The 21,082-nt window shown below is 44.1% G+C and overlaps 1 protein-coding gene across 7 annotated transcripts in view; it reads left to right on the top strand.

The window, feature by feature from the left end:
- Sgk3 (serum/glucocorticoid regulated kinase family, member 3) overlaps window positions 1-21,082 on the top strand; it is a 124,859-nt gene that overhangs the window by 15,493 nt on the left and 88,284 nt on the right. For 2 of the 7 annotated variants that reach the window (XM_087660234.1, XM_087660242.1), the window contains exons 2-4: window positions 13,946-14,925; window positions 15,005-15,072; window positions 17,263-17,334. The exons of 2 other annotated variants lie outside the window; for them this stretch is intronic. The gene's annotated coding sequence lies outside the window, so the exon portion shown is untranslated. The remainder of the gene's footprint in view (window positions 1-13,945; window positions 14,926-15,004; window positions 15,073-17,262; window positions 17,335-21,082) is intronic. 3 more of the 7 variants (XM_087660235.1, XM_087660238.1, XM_087660236.1) reach the window with 2 other exon arrangements.

Below are 21,082 nucleotides of genomic sequence, written 5' to 3'. Positions count from 1 at the left end.
TTATAAATATATATGCATATATATACACACATAATATAATTTGACTTTTCCTTGTACAACACAAAATATTTACAAAATAAATATTCTTTATTTAAAAAGTAGACTAGTGTTTTGAAATTATAAAAAATCAAATATCTGCATTTTGATGCTTTTTAAAGCTATGTGTGTATTATGCATGAGCTTTAGTTGCTAAGTTATCATATAACAATAAGCATTTAGAAGGCCATGGCCTGATGAAAGATGTGGAATCACAACATAGAGCAGAAACTCTAGGAGAAAGTACAGCTAACAGACAGCACCTTAGAAGAGGGACGAAGAACACAGAGCAGGAGGTAGGTGTGCACGTCTTTATGGGTCTTGGCACAGAGACTGTCACTCAGAAATGCATTCCTAAGCAATCTAAATCTGTTTCTGTCTCTGGAAGGGAAGTGTCTGAGGGAGAAGCTGGCTGTTGACACACATCCTCTTCTGTAGTGTGGTTACTACAGTAACTGAATTACATATTTCCATTTAGATCACATGGCAAGACACTTGGCAACACTGAACGTGTAAAAGGCGTGACTGTGGATCTGGCGTGTGAGCTGGCCTATGGAGGAGGTGGTGCTGTGGCGTAGGGAGGACCATGGCGTGTGAGCTGGCCTATGGAGGAGGTGGTGCTGTGGCGCAGGGAGGACCATGGCGTGTGAGCTGGCCTATGGAGGAGGTGGTGCTGTGGCGCAGGGAGGACCATGGCGTGTGAGCTGGCCTATGGAGGAGGTGGTGCTGTGGCGTAGGGAGGACCATGGCGTGTGAGCTGGCCTATGGAGGAGGTGGTGCTGTGGCGCAGGGAGGACCATGGCGTGTGAGCTGGCCTATGGAGGAGGTGGTGCTGTGGCGTAGGGAGGACCATGGCGTGTGAGCTGGCCTATGGAGGAGGTGGTGCTGTGGCGCAGGGAGGACCATGGCGCTTCCTGAATGTTGGTGGAGGTGAACTGCCTGCTGCTGCATTCTGTGTAACCGCCTCACCTGGAGAAATGAGGCCGCCCAGGTCTAATGTTCTGTCTGCCACTAACTCGAGTAACCTTTTGCGTGCGAGAATTCATTTTCTTCGATGGTAAATAAGTCAAAGTTTTTCCCACCTCTCAAATTCTATGGTTCTATTAAAATCATTTTTTAAGAGACTTGAAAGATTATCCTTTTAACAAAGATGGACTTTTTTTTTTTTTTTGGTTCTTTTTTTCGGAGCTGGGGACCAAACCCAGGGCCTTGCGCTTCCTAGGCAAGCGCTCTACCACTGAGCTAAATCCCCAGCCCCAAAGATGGACATTTTTGTTGTTGTTGTTTTCCGCAGTTGCTGTTTCAACGAGGCTAGGCTACGTGAATGAGACGCTTGATAGCATTATCCGAAGCCGAGCACTGGTTTATCTAAAACAAAGGCTTTCTTTGCAGTGTCATTTAGCTTGGCATGGGCCATGAATCCAAGAATTATTCTACACCAACAAGAGAACAGTCATGTAGTTGTACTTAAATCCAGAGTTCCAAACAGCCATTCACCAGCAATGGACTGAGGGGAATAGTTACTTCTGAATCTGCAAAAGTTCTAAAGTGTACCAGAGGGTCTTACTGTAGAAATCCTAGTGGAAAAGGAGTGTAAACGTGTGGTTCAGGTCACCCAAACCTGACAGAGAAACTGCTGTCTTGTTGTATTTGCTTGGGTAGGGTAGTCTATGTGGTACTAAAATGCCAATGATAGCATGCATTTTAGAATTTTTCCTGTTTTCCGTTGTGACAGAGGTGAATCACCATGTTTGATGGTCTTTACTTTTTGATGGATGTCTTCAAATAGTGGTAGATGGAATCTTACATAAGTCATATATTTTATTTAAAAATTATTGAAGTTATCAGGCCCAAACCTTTTTTTTTCCTATTGAAAGAATTCCCTTTGAAGTCAGGTGTGGTGGCACATGCATGTAACCCTAGCCTTTGGGAGGCTGAGGCAGGAGAATTGCTAGTTTGGAGGACAGGCTGAGCTTCCTGGTGTGTTTGATGCGTAGAATGATCCTGTCTGAAAGAAAAAAATGAGAATACAGTTAGCACACCGGTGATCACCTGGGCAGACCAGAGAGCAAGCTATCCAGTGTATTTGGCCATCGTTCTACATGTACTGTTTAAACAATTCAGACATTTTATTTTGTAGTTGTTTTGCGATTGAATATAGAGTCATATCCAGACTGGTCACATGCTCTACTGTTGCACTGCACTGTCTTCCTAGCCACTCCTCTCTGTTTTTAAATTTTGAAGCAAGGTCACACATAGACCAGGCTGGCCTCAGCCTCAGATTGTAGCTGAATATGACGTCGAACTCTCGATTTTCCTGCCTCTACTTGGGAGGTACCAGGACTGAGATTATACAGTATCCCATGCAGCTTCATGTTTGGCTTTAAAAGGAGGGGGAAATGGAAAACAGGTTGTAAAACATGAACTTAAGTAACGAGTGGTGGTTCTGAGCCATTAGCATTTATTGCACAAGCATGCACAGACTAAGAAGAACCTACCAGATGCAGCTTTCTTAACAGGCCAGCTTTCTAATCCTTACAGAGAAGGTGGTGTATACTGTAGTCTGGAAGAGGGTGGTTCCAAGACTTGGTAGCATTCCTTCTAGGCTCTGCCTCACAGTTACCTGGCAACAGCCAGATATCCCTGACTCACTATAAAAGGGGCTGCTTGCCCCCTCCTCACTCTCTTAGCCTCTTACTCTTACTCTCTGCCTCTTCTCTTCTTGCTCCTCTCTCCCCATCCCCTTCCCCAACCTTCCTCTTCTCTCCACCACCTCCTCCTCTTTCTCCCCTTTCTCTCCCCATCCCATGCTTCTCTCTGTCTTTACTCCCTCCTCAACTCCCCTTCCCATGGCCCAGTTGAACTCTACTCCATACTGTCTCCATTGTATGGCTGGTACTTCACGGGGAAGGCATGTCTCAGCATGGGCCCACAATGGCACCCCATTTCATATCACCATACCACGTTTCTATCAAACATTTATTATCGGCTCTCTTTCTTTTTATAAAACACAACATTTGTTGTTGTTGTTTTTATGATTTATTTTTTGTTTTATGTATACGTGTGTGTTTCTGCATTTGAAGAGGGTGTTGGATCTTGGTTACTGGCGTGAACCAGTTTCTCTGAAAGAGCATTGAATACCCTTAACCATGATGCCGTCTCTCCAGTCCCAGTCCCAAGATCTTGTGGTTAAAAGTCTGAAGACTCAGCTTGCGCTCTCTCTCTCTCTCTCTCTCTCTCTCTCTCTCTCTCGTGTATGTTTGTGTGTGTGTGTGTGTGTGTGTGTAGTGGCATGGTACCTACATACATCCTTCTATATGCTTTATTTACTTCTTCATTGCTGACCAGGTTTCATGTATCACAGACTAGCCTGAACTCACTGTCTTGCCAAGGATCACCTTGAGTTTATGGTTCTCCTACTCGTACCTTTATGTGCTGAGATTACTACACCTGGTTTTATGCAGTGCCAGGGATCGAGCCAAGGGCCCTGTGTGTGTTAGACAAGTGCTGTACAACAGATCTATCCACAGCCCCTCCCACAGACCTTAAATCACCTTTAGACTGTTTACTTATAATGTCTAATGAATTCACACACAAAGTAGTTACGTTCCATTGTCAGGGATTAGTGACATGTACGTAGAGTCAGTGCATGTTCAGTACGAGCGTTGATTCAGCCATGTGATGGGTTGAACAACAGTCTGCGATGAGATGTTAAATGGTCAAAGACAGAGGCCACAGCAGAGCACGTCTGGGCATCGCTTCGTTTGAAGGGATTCAGCGTCGTGTGTGGAAGTACAGGAAACTCAGATTGTGTTTGTGGAACTTGCTCAGGCAGGCAGCAGAGGGGCACTGGGGAAAGCATTGTGCACACGTGTGCCGGAGGTGACGCTCTGGCTCTTAGGGCAAACGTGTGCTCTTCCTCTGACTACTTCTCAGCCCTCCGGCTTCAGCTTCTGCCTGTAATCAAAGAATGAGTCTTTGTGGGCTGGCAATAGTTCAGTCAGTGGAGGCACTAGCCACCAAGCCCAGTACCTGAGTTCGATCCCCGGAACCTCCATTGTGGAAGGAAAGAATCAATTCTTGAAGGTTGTCCTCTGACCTTCACATGTGCTAGGCACTCAAAGTATACTCACACGCATACCCACATGCTCGCATATGCACAATCTAAATAAATACAATGTAATGCACTTGTTTAAATGAATGAGCCTTTGGGTCTAAACATTGGTGTAGTCTTTTTTTTTTTTTTTTCTTTTTTTTTCCGGAGCTGGGGACCGAACCCAGGGCCTTGCAGTTGCTAGGCAAGCACTCTACCACTGAGCTAAATCCCCAACCCCACATTGGTGTAGTCTTATGTAAACCCAAAATATATTCTTTTTAAAATATGTAAGATGAGACAAGTGGAGTGAATGTCATTGGCAGGAGGTGTTATGAGCAACTGTGGCAGATCGGCTCTATTATCCTTAGCACAATTAAGAATGAAGGGATACATTTGCCACAATGCTAGCTGAGTGATGGCTCACCCCGCTCTCATGAAGTTTATTCACCTGTAGGATAGGCACAGTGATATAACATGCTAACAGGATTGTCACGTTTACAATTAGGAATACTTGGAAAGCACTTGGCACAATAGATGGGTTCAGTAAATGTCAGTAATCTTGGAGTATGCATGTGCGTGTGTGTTTGTGTGTGTGTTTCTTTGCCTATTGTGGGAGAGGTATCTTCAGGTGTTTGTATGTATGAGTGCATATATGTACGTGTGCAGCTACATGTAGAAGCCAGGGATAATCTTGGACATTATTCCATAGGAGTTACCCATTTTTGTGTTATGAGACAAGGTCTCTTCACTCGGTCTTGGTGATGAGGTGAGACTGTATGTCCAGCCAGCCCCAGAGATTTGCCTGTCCACTCCCAATGCTGAAATTGCAGGCATATGTCACTTTGTCTAGAAGCTGCCGTCATTTTATTGTATTTATTTACGAAGTCTCCTAAAACTCACCAAGTAGGCTGGGCTAGGATCAACGTGTTTCCTCCCCAGTGCTGAGATAACAAACTGTGTGACACAGTTCTGGGCTTTTAATTTTTCTTTTAAAACTAGGTTCTGGAAGTTAAAATTAGTATCTCATGCTTTCTAGGTAAACAGTTTACTGAAGACTATCTTCCCAGCCCACCCTGTGTGTGTGTGTGTGTGTGTGTGTGTGTGTGTGTGTGTGTGTGTGTGTGTGTGTTACTGAAGATCAGACTCAGTACTTCGCACATTCCAACCAACCATTATACCACTGAGCGACACCTCAAACCGCTAATAATATTTTTGTAGGGGAGAGTTAAAACGGGATCTTGCTGTGTAGCCTGACTGGTTTGGTATTGGCGTGTGCCCAGACTGGCCTTGAGTCTGCAGCAGCCCTCCTCCTACAGCTTTCTGGGTGCTAGGATAACCATTCCCGACTTCCTAGTAATGCTGTGTTGTTTTGTTTTGTTTGAGCCATGGTCTCATGTAGTGTAGCCTGGCCAGTGTTCACCATGCAGCCAACTATGTCTTTGAATTCATCTGCTTTTCTTGGCTCTCAGGAGCTGGGATTATAGGCACAGGCCATCATACCTAGCTACCTAGTAATGCTCTCTGTTCGTTGTATTTCCTGCCTGCCTTTTTCCTGCTGTTGCAAATGAAGACAGAGCCCAGACTTTTCTTCTTTGTGTCCTATGAAGCTATCTATTGTGGATATAGGAAAGGACAGTGGTTCCTTTAAGATGAGTTCCAGTGTAAGCATAAAGATGGCGGGACAATGCCCCTAATGTAAGGTACCCAGGCGTCTGCTGCCCTCTCTGTGGGCGATATTACCTGAGAATGGGATTAAAACTACTCTTCATGGGTTCACCTGTATCTCAGAGCTCCCTAATCTCTGCCTTGTACCAGGGCCAGTATTCCTTCTTCTCCAGACTGATGTGCCCAACTGTCTACTACTAGGTAATCGTTCCATAAAGTGCAGTCTTACAGGTCACTTATTGTAAACAGGTATGAAATAAAATGCAGGTTCTGGGGAGGTTTGATACAAAGCTTGTCCAGCAAGCACAGAACAGTTTAATCCCAGATTTGGGAATGGGGGCAGGAGATTTGAAGTTCAAGGTTATTCTACGTAGTAAGTTTGGGTCTACCTTGGATAATACTGGCTCCCATGTCAAATTTAAAAAACAAAAACAAAACAGGATTCCATTAAACAGAAAATCTTCAGCATGGGAGAAGATCTTTACCAACTACACAGTGAAGGATTAATTGCTAGAATCTATAAAGAACTCCAGAAATTAAATACCAAAACCCCAAACATGTACTATATGACAGGACTAAGGAATTGAAAAGACAGTTCTCAAAAGAAGAAATGCAAATGACCAATAAATATTTGGAAAGTGTTCCGCATCCTTAGCCGTAGGAAAATGCGAAGTAAAACTTTGAGAGTTCATCTTTCTTTGATCAGAATGACTATCATCAAAAGAAAAAACAACAAGTGCTGGCTAGTGTGGGACTGGGGGAGGAGCCCTACTCACTGCTGGTGTGAATGTAAGGTGATGTAGCCACTGTATACACAGTGTGGACATCCCTTAAAAGCAAAAAATAAAACAAGACAGTCCAATCATAACACTCCTAGATTTCCATCTGTTCTCTCGCTACTATGATCTCTCGAAACTCTTGTCATCTCCTGCTTCTTGGAAGTGGCTCCCAGGAAAGAGATTTCTTTAGATCTAAAATTGACAACTGCACTTTCATCCTTCATGTTGATTCTTAAAGATTTATTTATTTATTTTATGTATGTAGGTGAGTACACCATGACTCTCTTCAGACACACCAGAGGAGGGCATCAGATCTCACTACAGATGGATGTGAGCCACCATGTGGTTGCTGGGAATTGAACTCAGGACCTCTGGAAGAGCAGTCAGTGCTCTTAACCACTGAGCCGTCTCTCCAGCACCCCCACTGGCTATTTCTATCCTTCTACACTGTTGTCTTGAATTAGAGCTTTCTGATGTGTTTGGAGTTTTTGCACCCATGACAAAATTTTGGCTTCTCGGCACCACATTCAGTCTCACTAGAGACTTCTTATCTCCACAAGTGGAAGTCACAGCTGTCTTTGGAATAATTTATTCAGAAGCAGTAACAGAGTAAGAGAAGGATTCAGAAAACATGAAAGTTTTGGTTCTACAAGGATAGTAAGCTCAGGCACTTTCAGTGGAGTCTCTTCTGTCTGTTTTAAACATTGCAAATTTCCCTTCACTGAATGCTGGCACAAATGTCATGGGTCGGCCTCCTTTCATCACTAGTGAAGTCCGATTTTATGGGTGTTTTTTTTAATTGTTGCTGCTTTTTATTTGTTTGTTTGTTTTTCCATGCCAGCTGTCGAATCCAGGGCCTCATTCGTGTTAATCAAGCATGAGGCCCTCAGAGCTGTGCCTCCAGCCTCTGAGGTTCTTTAATTTTCCTGGCTCAACACAGAGAACACAGGAAAACTCTCAACGAACACAAGAGTTCGCCTTGCAAACTAAGCGTTCACAGTTGACTATGTTGGTATGGTCATCTGCCCACACCTTAAAACGGATGCCAAAAGAAAGAGAGGAAAATACTTTTCCGTTCTACCCCGCATTCCAGTGGAGAATAATCTTCTTTAAGCTCTATGTTAATTGCATGCTTACCTCTCTTAACTCACAATAGCTCTTTATTTGTTCAAGTTGAAACTCTCCACTGTACCTCACCTATTTGAGTTTTTCCGATCAGCCCTTCTACAAAGCCCATCTGCACTAGTAAGTCAGTTTACTTCACAGGCAGAGTAGGCAGAGAGCGAAGGTTGGTTCCCGCTTAGTGCAGACTCCAACTTTTCAAATATAGGCTGTAGGATCAAAGCATAGGCTTTAACTTTGGATTTTGGGGCAGTAAATGTAGGCTTTATATCTACAAAATACTTATTGAGCGCCAACTATGGAAGGCACTGTATCAGTGAATGGGGCTTTGGCCATAATGAAAATCCACCTAGTCTCTGCCATATGCTTGGTTCTTTGCATTACCCAGTTTGTGTGTGTGTGTGTGTGTGTGCGCGTGCGTGCGCGCGCGCTCACGCTCCTATATGCATGTTTCTTCAAATGTGTAGGAGGACACCTGTGTGAGGAGGCCCTGTTGACATTGGGTGTCTTGCTGCATTGACATTTTCTTTTGTCATTTTGACATTTGCTACCAGCTGTCAGGGAGTACAATATAGGTTGAAGGACCAGCATATACAAAACTCTAATTTGAAGACATAACTTGAAAACATAATTTGAAAACATAATTTGAAGACAGCCTCTGTGTTTTAAAATGCGCTTTAAATTATAAGCATGTGCTGCTGGAGACCAGAGGTGTTGGCTGCTCTGGGGCTGGGGTTCCAGGCAGTTGTGAGCTGGGCCGCGTGGGTGTTGGGAGCCAGACTTGGGTCCTCTTCCAGAGCAGTAGTAGGTCCTGGCTGTTGAACCTCTGTCTGTCCAGGTGGGTGCCAGGAACATGAAGGTATCTCAGGCTGTTTCTCCTGTGAGGGACACATTTGTCCAAATCCATCCATCCTTTACTGTCGTGGGAAGTCTAGGTGACGAACGCTCAAAGGCAGAAAAGGAGTTTGAATTGGTTCAGTTTCATTTCTAGCTATAGGATAGGATTCACATTTGAAATGTAAATGTATACAGTTTCCGTGCACATAAAACTCAGGAGTAAGCGACCGTGAGAGGATTGCTGCGGTTTGCTGGCGGCCCCCACCTTCCACCCTGGGCCTCATGGCTGGTGAGCAGACTCCAGAGTGTACCTGGGTAGATTCCTCCCCTCCTCTGTAGTACTTACTGCAGTTTGACCCTGGGCGTCTGTGCGCTGCATTTGCATACCTTTGTCTTCCTGCTCTTGAGCCTCTCCCTACATCCCCTTCACGGCCAATCAAAACAAGTAAGAAACATGAGTAGCTTAGTTGTGGACCCATGTGGGCCAGCTCTTCAGATTACACATTCAGGGACAGAGACGCAAGCACCATTGAGCCTGTCCATGACATATACTGTCGAGGGAGCTAAACGCAATTCTAGGTGGATCTGCGAGTTTCAGGCCAGCCTGTTCTACAAAGCGAGTCTAGAACAGCCTAGGGCTCTGTCCCACAGAGAAACTGTGTCTCGAAAAAACAAAACCAAAAAAAAGGGTGTGTGTCTAAACGTAGACATGTCCTAGCGCCCTGCACATGGTCCAGCAGCCTGAAGGCTTTCCGCTCTGTTTCTCCCTAGGTGAGCTCTCTCTGGGGATAACCACCTTCCGGGTCCTGTGTGGGGTTCTGCCTTCACGTTGCCCTCCCGGAAACCTCAGCTCTTTACCCCGCTCCTTTGGTTCATTCTGTCATTCTGGGCCAGGCGTGTAGTCCAGTAGTTTTCTCAGAAAACATGCATGGGAAGTGAATTTTTTGTATGTGATTAAGCCAGGGGCATTCGTGCGGGGCAAGTTCTTTACCACTGAGGTATAGCCCTGGCTTTTTAGCCACAGTTATTTGAAAGTGCCTCCCCTCTCTTCACACGAGTCTGTCTGGTTACAGACTCTAGCTGGGAACTACTTCCCACAGACTTAAAACCGTCGTCGCTCCTCTGTTCTCTAGTTCCCACTGTTGCTACTGAGAGCTCGTTCCGTCTTCTTTTCTTGATTTCCGCACGTGACTGCTTTCTTCCTCTCTGGAGACGGCCAAGCTCCTTTCACACTCTCTGTCCTGAACTTTTACACGGACATTTTTCTGTCTCATGACGAGGCACGTTCCTCTGCAGTGATTCTAGAATTCATGTTGTTCTTGGAATTTCTGACAATTTTACGCTCACCGTTTGATTACTTTATGAGAGATGGCTTTCCGTGGTTCACATTAGAAATTTTGGATTGGTCCTGTAATTTTCCTTTACCGTGTTTTGCTCCCCTGCTGCCATCTCTTGGTATTTTTGTTCCGTTCGACGCACGATTTCTTCACCTTTACCTTCTACAGCTCCAACCTCCATTCATTTCCAGAGTTGCTGTTCTCTGTTCTTCCTCATTATTTCGTTCGTAAAAGTCTCCAGTTCTTGCTTCATGAATATATCTTTTATTTCTATTTTTGTAGTTGTCGTTTTGTTCGTTTGTTCCTTCCTTCCTTCCTTTTTTGTTTTTGTTTTTCAAGATAGAGTTTCTCTGTTTCAGTTCTTGTGTCCTGAAACTCACTCTGTAGACCAGGCTGGTCTTAAGTGTGCAGGGATCTTCGTGCCTCCTGCGTGCTGGGATTAAAGGTGTGTACCGCACCACCCGGCTACGGTGTTTTGGGTGTGTTTGCTTGTGTGTTTTAATGGGGAACATTCCGTGAGTTTGTTTGCCATTCTTGTGCAGGGCATGCCAATCCTCAGGGTCCAGTTCTTCATGCATGTGGTACCGAAGCAGGCCAGGCTTTTTCAGTTCTTAGGATAAAAACTTTTAAGGACCAGGCATTCAGCAGTAAAGTGCTCACCACTCATGGAGACCTGAGTCCATGTAAAAAGGGGGCCCATAGTGCTATACTTTATAGTCCTAGCACTGGTTCCTAGCCAGCAGCCTAGCCTACTCCTCAAGGCCCAGGACTTAGTGATTGATTAGGTCTTAAAAACCTGAGAGAAACACACACACACACACACACACACACACACACACACACACACACGCACACACACACACAAAACAACTTTCTGTCCTCTAACATTGTTTCTTATTTATGTTCTAAGCCCTGGTCCTCATGGGGCAGTGGGACTGGAGAGGCTGAGCCAGCAGGGTTTGGGATGGAACTGCTTGCGTGCCCAGGAGATAAACTAGAACTGTAATTGTTTGAGTCAGCAAAATTGAGAGGCCTTGTGGTAACCCGGAAGCTGACTCCTAGTAGAGGCTTATTGAAGTGAAAATGTCCTGGAAGACCCACGGTGGTTCTGTGGTAGGAGGTGAATGGCACGAATCATCTGGGAATCGATTAAGGAAGAACTCATTTTTCCTCCTGTGGAACTGGATCTGCACAGGTATGTGGGCTGTGCTTCTGTGTAGCTAGTGAACTCCAAAACAATCAATGTTATTTCAACCTCTTTAAGAACACCCATACGACTGTGTTTTGTAAATAAAGCTTTTTAAGATAAAATCGGATTTATTCATTTTATTTTCCCGTACGAGCGTTTGCTTGAGTGTATGTGTGTGCACCATGGGTATGCCTGGTGCCCACAGAGGTCAGAAGAGGGTGTGGGATCCACTGAGACGGTGGTTGGGGGTGATGGTAAGCTACCATGTGGGTATTAGACATGGAACCCACGCCCTCTGAAAGGCCGGTAAGTCCTTTTATTGCTGAGCCATCCGTGGCCTTACGTTGTTTCCTGCCTTTATTCCAGTTTACTTCACTCGTTGTTAGTGATCTGTTTCTTTGTGTTGCTTTTCCTTGCGTACCTGATGATACGCTCAAGAATAAGAGTCTAAAAGGGAGCGTTGAGAACTGAGTAAAGGTTTGTGTTTCTGGATGGTACTTTGTCTTAGTTTCATGCTGTTGTGACAGAATACCGGAGACTGGCTAATGTGCAAAGTACAGAAGTTTACTGCTCACCTCACCGTTCTGGAGTCTCGGCGTAAGAACAAGGCGCCAGCCGCTTAATGTTTACCAAGTACCAGGTCTCTGCTTCCAAGATGGCGCCTTGAGCACTGCATCCTCTGGAGAGCTGGACCAATTTTATAAAATTGTTTAAGCCCTGATTCTTAAGCCAGAGCCTGACTGCTTCAGTCTGGCTGTCCAGGAATGCACTCTGTAGACTAAACTGGCCTCAGACTCGCTGAGATCTGCCTGCTGCGATTAAAGGCGTGTAACACTGCGCCCAGTCTTTCATTCTATTATAGTTTGAGACAGGCTTTCTCTCTACATAGCCCAGGCTGGCCTGCAGTTTATGACCTTCCTCACTCCATCCCCCAACTTGTGGAATTTACAGGTGTCTACCAGCAGCATGGCTGTCCGCAGAATTTTCTCTGCCTTTTTCCCAGTGCTGGGGACTGAACCCAGGGCTTCACGGGAGCAAGTAAGCAAGCACTCTGCCATCGAGCTCTGTCCCCACCATAGAACACTACTGTTCTTCACAGCAGGAGACTGGAAGGGGCGAGCTACTCCAGACTTCACCTCTACCCTGCACCTTTCCCAGCCTTCCACCAGCTTCCTGTTTCACATAGCATCGTCTTGTGCCCTTTGTGTACTATGTAGTATGACTTTCAAAAAATTATTAATTATGGTTGTAAGTGTACGGGTGTTTTGTCTACATATATGACTGTGCACCACATGCATGACTGGTGTCTGCAGAAGCCAGAAGTTTCAGAAGATCCTCTGAAACTGAACGTACAGACAGTTGTGAGCCGCCGTGTGGGTGCTGGGAATCGAACCTGAGCTGTCCGTAAGAGCAGCCAGTGAGCTCTCTCTCCAGCCCAGGACTATTTGAGGAGTCTCTTTGTAGCCATCCTGGATAGAGAGGCAATGGCAGACCCGAATGCCTCTGCCCATGTCCGCCTTGGTCAGTCAGTGAGCTCACTAGTGTTTGTGGAAGCACCAACCACTCACTGCCCAGAATACTTCTGAGGCTCTTCTCAGCCTTCTATGTCCAAAGCCGAAGAGTGGCCTCTTCAGCTTTCCTCTTCCTGCTACCTGGGAGTGTTATCAGGCCCAGGATCGAGAGGGTCCTGAGTATGACCACAGTCGCTCTGATCCTGGAGGGTACAGCCACACAGCACGGGTGTTCCCTGTTTGGAGAGACGTTCTGAAAGGAGGAACGTGGAAACACCTTTGCAGTGCTATTTCAAAGAAGTCCTTCCTTAAACTTTCAGTGGACAACATTTTACAGAGAGGACTCACAAACCAAACCAACCAACCAACCCTAGGAGGCGATCTGGGAGTGCGGGGGACCTAATTCACCAGCTCGATGTGTTTATGACAGCTTCGTGGGGTATTTGCTGGTGTGCCTAAGGGCGTAGGAAGGATCTCAGAGATTTAAGTTCCAGAAGAGTACGGTTCGGTTTGGACCCTGTGATGTTGGATTTTGACAGCTCAGTGCTTACCGTGTCTCCCAGGGCTGGTTCACACCCTGAGATCTCTGAGAGCAGGGAAGGACTCCATTCCACACACACTGAAGGTGGCCTTCTGTACATTTCGAGTTCTCTCGATACTCAGGGGTGATGCCGATTTTAAAAATAGACTCTTTTCCAAACCCTGTTTAATTTTTTTCTTTTTGAGCGTGCGACCATGGTTTTTCATTTCAGTGATTTCTACGAAACTTCACACAGATGAATTACTTACAAATAAAAGGCGATCTTTGTGTGAATAGCTTCAGCTTTCACGGCTCATCGCAGGGTACCCGTTTTAGAATTCCCAGGGCTAATCGGAGGGAGCGAGAGCTGATGGGCCAGTGTGTTATGGAATAATGGCCTGGTGTAGGGGTGTCTTCACGTTCCTTCTCGAGTCTGTCTTAATGTAAGGCTGAAACATGCCTTCATGTTTAAACTTTTAGTCATGCAGAGACTTGTCTTTAATCTATTTAGATTATTCATTAAAAGTGAACACGGACAGGCATGGTAGCGTAGACCTATATAATCTCAGTATTGGAGAAACCGAGGCAGGATGGGAAGTTCTGGGCCAGTCTGGGCTTCATAGTAAGACCTTGTCTCCACAAAGATACAAAGCGAGCCAGCAGCGTGCTGTGTGGCCCATCACACGGGACGCAGAGGACACAACAGTGGGCTTTCAGTGTGCCACACAGTATGCAGACAGGACTTGAGCCTTGGTGTTGGTCAGGCTTGGGCTCCGTTCAGGAACCGGGATTTACTTACTAAATGACTTGCGTCTGAACAACTTACCCATGCTCCTCTTTCTCCATCTGTCAGGCTGCACGAGGCTTTCCTCAGAGAACTGAAGGACTATATGACGTCCACAGTCCTCAGCACCAATTATTCTTCATTGTATGAAAAACACCGACCACGGTGCCCGCTTTTGCTGATGTAGCATATTCTGCTGAGTTAAAGCTACCTGTAAGGCAGGCGTGGTGGCTTACCGCTGTAATCCCAGCACCTGGGAGACTGAGGCAGGAGGACTGCTGTGAGTTCAAAAGTCTCACTAAAAAGTGGGACTTTGCTTCAAAGAACAATTTTTTTGGAACAGTTTTTAAAAAACAAAACAAAGACTACCAGTAAAAAGGTTACACGATCTAATAAAATAAAGCCTCATGAGTCTTAGAAAACTTAATTTGGAAATAGTTTTTGGCAAATTTGAAAAGTTACCGCCACCAAACTAATGCTTGTTCATGCCGAAGGATTTCTAAAGGACTGATTCTGAGTTAGCAACCTACAAAAACAACACTGAGTTACTGGGAGGAAATTCTGAATTTCTGAAATAATTCCTTTGCTAAGTGACTCAGACTTTGGGTGTCGCCGAGGGGAACTCTTAAACATGTCAAGGTTTGGTGGATTCTTCCTGCTGATGGTAACGCATCGTCGACGCGGCTGCTCGGACCTGGCAGTATGTTCCCTGCCATTACTGCAGCAGCAAGTGGGGATCCAGGGATTTGCTTCCTGCTCGCTGTCTGACAGGACCAGCCCAGAGGCGCTCTGACTTGCGTGTACCCCTATCAGCTCCGATACTGAGATCAATACGCTCTGACATGCACAGGGAGTGCCCTCATCAATTTTAATTCTGAAAATTGCTTATGCACTACTGCCATCCGTTTGTCTGGATCGCTTCTGTGAAGACAGTAGACTCATCAATGTGAAGTGCGTCATGTCAGCACTGGCCATCGGGGACTTTGAATCTCCATTAAATTATCTCCTGAGGAACTCACTAGGCATTCTGATTGTCCCTACAGAAGATGGTGAAGAGGAAGGGTGTGGTGTAAGATGTGGGTTCGTTTTCTGTTATTCAGAAAGTAATTTTCTCGTGTGTTTTTGCAGACTACCACCTTTGGTCAACATATGGCAAAACAGACAAAGTTGATTTGTTTCGTCATAGAAGAATTAGTGTGAGTTTCTTGCATCTGGAACACTATTGTTCTAAACTGTAGTGGTAAATGTTATGTAATGCTGTTGCTATGTGGGCCTTTTTTATTTTTTAAGAGAGAGAGAGAGAGAGAGAGAGAGAGAGAGTGTGTGTGTGTGTGTGTGTGTGTGTGTGTGTGTGTGTGTGTGAATGCCATGACTGTGGGTACCCAAGGAGGCAGGACAGAGTGTTGGATCCCTTAGAGCCAGAATGAAAGGTCCCACCAAGCAACTTGACTAGGTTGCTGGGAACCCAACTCCTTCCTCTGGAAGAGGAGCAAGTGCTCTTAAGCCCACAGCTGTCTCTCCTGCTTCTTCTATTGATATGTGTTTTATTTAACTAAAAATCCCCACTTACGCTTTTTAAGGGAAAAGGTTTAATATATAGCAAACTTAGATTTATATTCTTTAAAAATGTGGTTTTTGTTGTTGTTGTTTTTTTCTTTTGTTTTCAGACAGGGTCTTACCATGTAGCCCTGACTGGCCTAGCCTGGAACTTACTTTGTAGACCAGGCCAGTGTAAATGTAACGTTTATTCTCATTAAGTTATTGTCATCTCAGAGTCTCTCTGCCTCCTTCTGTCAACCCAGGCCTAGTCCTGGAAGCTTCTAGCCTCCCTACAATCTAATTTAGGCCTGGAATGTCCTCAGCCTCTGATAAGCTCTTTCTTACTCTTTCTGGTCTCTGGATGGCTGGCCAGCTCACCTCTTCTGACTCAAACTCCTCTCCAGACTGGCGACTCCATCGGGCTTCTCTCTTCACCTCTGGCTTATTCTGTCTTCACCTGTGTCTAGCTTGTTCTCTGTGAAGTTCTTCCAGTAAAACTGTCTCTGCCTGCCTGCCCCCACCCTTTCTCTCTTTCCCTCCCTTTTTCCTCCCCTCCGTCCCTGTCTGCCATTTAATGAGACATCACTGGAAAACATGGGCGCATCCTTCTACAAACTAACTTTACCTTCTTTGTCTGGGGATTAAAGGTGTGTGCTAAGGGTGTGTCTGTGCTCCAGCCAGGGGGATTGAAGCTGTGTGCTAAGGGCTGAGCCACATCACAACTAGAAACAGTATGTTTTTGTTTTTTTCAGTAAATAACCCAATCCTGGGGTTCACAGTGTGATCTAGTATCCTACAACAAGCTAGTCCTGAACTCGCAGATATTCACCTGTCTCTGACCCTTGAGTGCTGGGGTTAAAGGGGCACATCACTATACCCAGTTGTTTAAAAATGTATTCAAGTTAATTAAAAAAACTGTTATAAACAAAACCACAAGAACATTCACAGCAAATGTAGACATTACAAAGAATAACAAAACACTCATCTACTCACAGTATGAGACAGAGAATATGGCCAGTCTATTAGAATCCCAAGCGCCTTTGGCCGGTTTAGGGTTTCAGCTTAAACAACAGGATATGTTACATCTGTGGAGGGAGAAGTCTCAGAAGTGAATAGATTTACAACAGCAATGCAACTGCACCTAAAGCACAGAATACCAAGGTTGGCTGTACACGAGTTTCACATGCGCGTGCACACACACACACACACACACACACACACACACACACTGTCAACCTTGCAGTTGCTACTTATTTCTGGTACTTTCTTTTGTAAACGCGTGAAGCTGCTTTGTAAGTTCGCCTTAGGTCCATTTCTAATAGATACAATACCATCTATTCTGAAAAAGCACTAGTTTATTATACTAGTTTGTGTAATGGTTGGGCACGCTGCGTTTCTGCCCTTTTCTCCTGCGTCATTTACCTCTGCCCTCATCTGGGCCACACATCCATCTGTCCCAGTGCTAACAACACAGTAAGAGATGAGATTCGGTCCTACCCTGAGAGAGCCTAGGAGGACTGTCTAAACAAGCAGTTCTCAGATACTTTCCTTAGTTATGCACTGTTCACATTTAGTCTTCGGAAATGAGAGAATTGAGGAAACACTCTGCTTTTGCTTTTGATGTATTAAAAATAACACCATTATTTTACATTAAAAAGTACTAAATACATTTAAGTACTTTACATGCTGAATTTAGAGGTACACGTATTTTCTTTCTTTTTCCAGAGTTTAAAAGAAAAAACTTTTCTTGTTTGGATTTTATGGAAAAAATCCATCGCCTTAAATACTTGTTTTGTTTTGGTTTAGTTTGGTTTTGGTTTCTGAGACAGGGTTTCTCTGTGTTACAGCCCTGGCAGTCTTGGAATCTTTGGCCTCAAATTCCTAGAGATCCCCCTGCTTCCTGAATGCTGGAGTTAAAGGTGTGTTCTACTGTCCAGTGCCTGAAATACTTTTTTGTTCATTTGGGTTTTTTTTAAAGATTTATTTGTCTTATGTATATGAGTACACTGTAGCTGTCTTCAGACACACCAGAAGAGGGCATCAGATCTTATTACAGATGGTTGTGAGCCACCATGTGGTTGCTGGGAATTGAACTCAGGACCTCTGGAAGAGCAGTCAGCGCTCTTAACCACTGAGCCATCTCTCCAGCCCTTGGTGACTTTTTATTTGTTTGTTTTGGTTTGGGTTTGTTTGTTTTGGTTTGTGTTTTGAAAAAGGGTCTCACTATGTAATCCTACCTGACCTGGAACTCTCCATGTAGACCAGGCTAGCCTTAAACTCACAAGGGTGCACCCTTCTCTGCTTCCTGAGTGCTGATATTAAAGGCATGTACCACCATACCTGGCTCTTAAATAATTAAAAGTTTTATAAAGAGTTATCTTTTCCTGAAACTTGTTATTCAGAAAATATTTAGCAGTCATTAATCATATCATGTGATTACTTTAGTGAAGTCATAAGAATGTCACGACATTTAGAACTATGCCAAATAATGCTGGAGATGGTACTGCGAATGTATGTGTACGAATATACTTAAAGAGGGTATTTGTGTTTAGTATATATATGAAAACTAGGATCTTTGTTTGTTTGTTCGTTCAGGACAGGATCTTGCTATGCAACCTAGGCTATCAGCTCCTGCCTCTGTCTCTGCCTCCCAAGTATGAGAACCACAATTATGTGCCAGCAAACATGGCTATTTAAATACTGGCTTGCTTCATTTTTATAAAGAATATAGCAAAGCAATGTTTTATTGTTAAATATCATTTATTGTGAAGGTCTATGAAGGAGTACCAAGTGTTCAGTAGAGTTGGCCATAAGGAGAACAGGACACCATGTGCCAGCAGGGTAAAAGTTGATGGCATTGGGTCAAAGAATGAGTTTTGGAAATGGAAGAGAAGTTGGCAGGGAACTCTTATCACTGAGTAAATCTTGCTGAGTATACAAGATGGGGTCCACACACCTAAGACTACAGGATGTTTTCTGGGACTTAGGTCTTTGGGTAATAGAAGTTATTCAATCCTGATAAGCCAGGGTAATTAGGCACATATGGATGAGACAGTGTATTAGGCTCTGAGGATATGAAGGAAATAGATATGCAGAAGTTATTAAATAACAATGTAGGTGTCCTATTGCTTTCTGTTGCTGTGTCAAAACATTTTTGACTAAATGCATTTTGGTGAGGAGAGGGTTTATTTTATCTTATACTTCTGGGTTATACTGCGTCATTGAAGGAAGTCAGAGCAAGAACTTAGGTGAAAAATCTGGAGGCAGGAAGCATGGAGGAATGCTGTTTGCTGGCTTGCTCTGTGGCTCATGCTCAGCTAGTTATCCTGCGTAGGGATGGTGCTGCTCACAGTGGGCTAGGTTCTCCCATGTCCTTAATCAGTCTCTCACAGACATGGCTGCAGGTCAGTCTGGTTGAGGTGATTCTTCTGTTTAGGTTCCTTCCTCCCAGGTAATTCTATACTGTGTCAAGCTGACAATCAAAACTAACCAGCACAGTAGGGTAGACGTAACTTAGGGGCCATTGGGAGCCTCTGTGGAGGGTAGTCAGGGAGAACGCTTTGGGGGGTTAGACGGGTGTGGGTGTGGGTGTGGGGGTGAGGAGGGCACTTCAGGTGGAAACCCTGGGCTGAAGGTGGTTTTTGGAGGAGTACTGTGGCTTTTCCTGAAAGCGAGGAGGAAGTCGCTAAGGAGGCCCAATGAGAGCCAGTTGCCTACACCACAGCTGTGTGGGGTTGTGGATGGATGATACTGTGGAGGCTTAAACATGGTGGCCTCTGTGAAATCGGGGAGAATTTGAGAAGTGCAAGGAAATCAGTTTTGAGGTGATCAAATGAGAACTCATTATGTGAAAACTATCTGAAAATTATCAGCATCAAACATACAGCTGACACTCTCTGGATACTTCCTATGGCTTCAATGCCAATTATATTATTGATATTGTAAGAAAAATTGGAAAGCAAGATGTGCTTAAACTGAAACCATGCTCACTTATATACCTCAAGGCCTCAGTAACCCACTACACAGACACTAGCTCATGTGTCAGTGCTGCTCTACTCATAATGGCCAGAAACTGGAAACAGCCTAGAAGCCATCAGCTGAATGGGTAGTGAACACGGTGCACCCACACAATGGAACGCTGTTTGACTGTTAAGAAAAATGAGCAATGAGATCTGCGGGTGCATAGATGGAACCAGAAACAATCCTTCTACATGAGGTTACCCGGACTCATAAAGACAAGCCTTGAGTGTTTTCTCTCCTGTGTGGATGTTAGCGTTTAAGCTTTAGACACGTGTGTCTCAATTAGAATAGCCCCAAAGATTAGCAAGTAAGAGTCTGGTTGGGAGTGGGGTGGGGAATCTTCCGAGGTAGGGGAAAGTAGAGTGATGTTATGGAGAAACGAGGGGGAGATAAGAACGGGAGGATTAAATTAGCAGGAGGGCATGGGAAGACGGGTTAACAGAACGTGGGGAGGAACATCTAAAGGCCTTTGAAAAGAATTTTTATTGGTCTTTTGCTTCTTTATTCTGATTTTCATTCTCTCTCTCTCTCTCTCTCTCTCTCTCTCTCTGTTGTTGTTGTTGTTGTTGTTGTTGTTGTTGTGTGTTTTCTTTGTTTAAAAGAGAGACCAAAAGAACATCAAATTGGGTAGGTAAGGAGAATCTGAGAGAAGAAAAACATGATTAAAACATATTGTCTCGATTTTTCATCAAAAAAGTTGAGAGATACAAAATCTACAAAAGAAAAAAATGTCTTCTGGCTTGTTAATATAAACTATATTCTGTGGAAAAATAACTGCTACAAAGCTAAAAGAAATTAGTGGTTACCATTGACATTTACAAATCCCTTTAATATGTTTATTAGTTACTACTGAATTCTTCTTGCTTTTGTATTTACAGTACTACAATATGTTGTTTTGACTGGAGAATATAAAAGTGTTCGTGTCTCAAGATGTAGAACTGGTAATGCAGAAATATTTTTAAAGTCTTTAATAAAATTGTAGGTATTTTCCCGTGCCTTAGTTTTTTGTTGTTGGTTTTTTCTGTTGTTTTTTTTAATTTAGTTTTTTAAAGATTTATTTTATTTATTGTGTGTCAGTGTTGGAGAGATCCAGGAGAGGAAGTTAGATCCCTGGACATGCATTACAGCTGGGGACCAAACTTGCGTCCTTTGGAAGAGCATCAAGCGCCCCTAACCACTGAGCCACCTCTTCAGGCCCATTACTTGAATTTTTTTGAGTCAGAGTTTGCAATGTGGGTCCAGCTTACTATGTACTTAAGCTTCTTTTCAACTTCCTGCCTCTGTCCCCAGATGCTAGGATTCCAGATATGCACCACCATGGCTAATAAATAGTATTTTCTTAAAATCAGAAGCAACATAAAGCATTAATCTATGCAAATACTCTCGTACTCAGTTACATTAAAATCACCCACTGTTGTGTTGTTTCTTTAGTATTCTTAACAAATAAGACCAAATTGGATAACATAAAACAACTGATGTTTACTCTGTCACACTGAGTTTATTATATGTTTGTCTTTAGTTATTGTTCTATTGTTGTGAAAAGACATCACGGTCAAGGCAGCTTATAAAAGACAGCATTCATTGGGAGCTTACTTACAGTTTCAGAGTGTTAGTCCATGAACATCCTGTGGGAAGTATGGTGGTAGG

Source organism: Rattus norvegicus, chromosome 5 (assembly GCF_021556685.1).
Source record: "Rattus norvegicus strain SHRSP/BbbUtx chromosome 5, alternate assembly SHRSP_T2T, whole genome shotgun sequence".
In the NCBI taxonomy this organism is placed as follows: Eukaryota; Metazoa; Chordata; class Mammalia; order Rodentia; family Muridae; genus Rattus; species Rattus norvegicus.
Note: the sequence above shows the minus strand (reverse complement) of the source record. Positions and strands in the feature narration are given on the sequence as shown.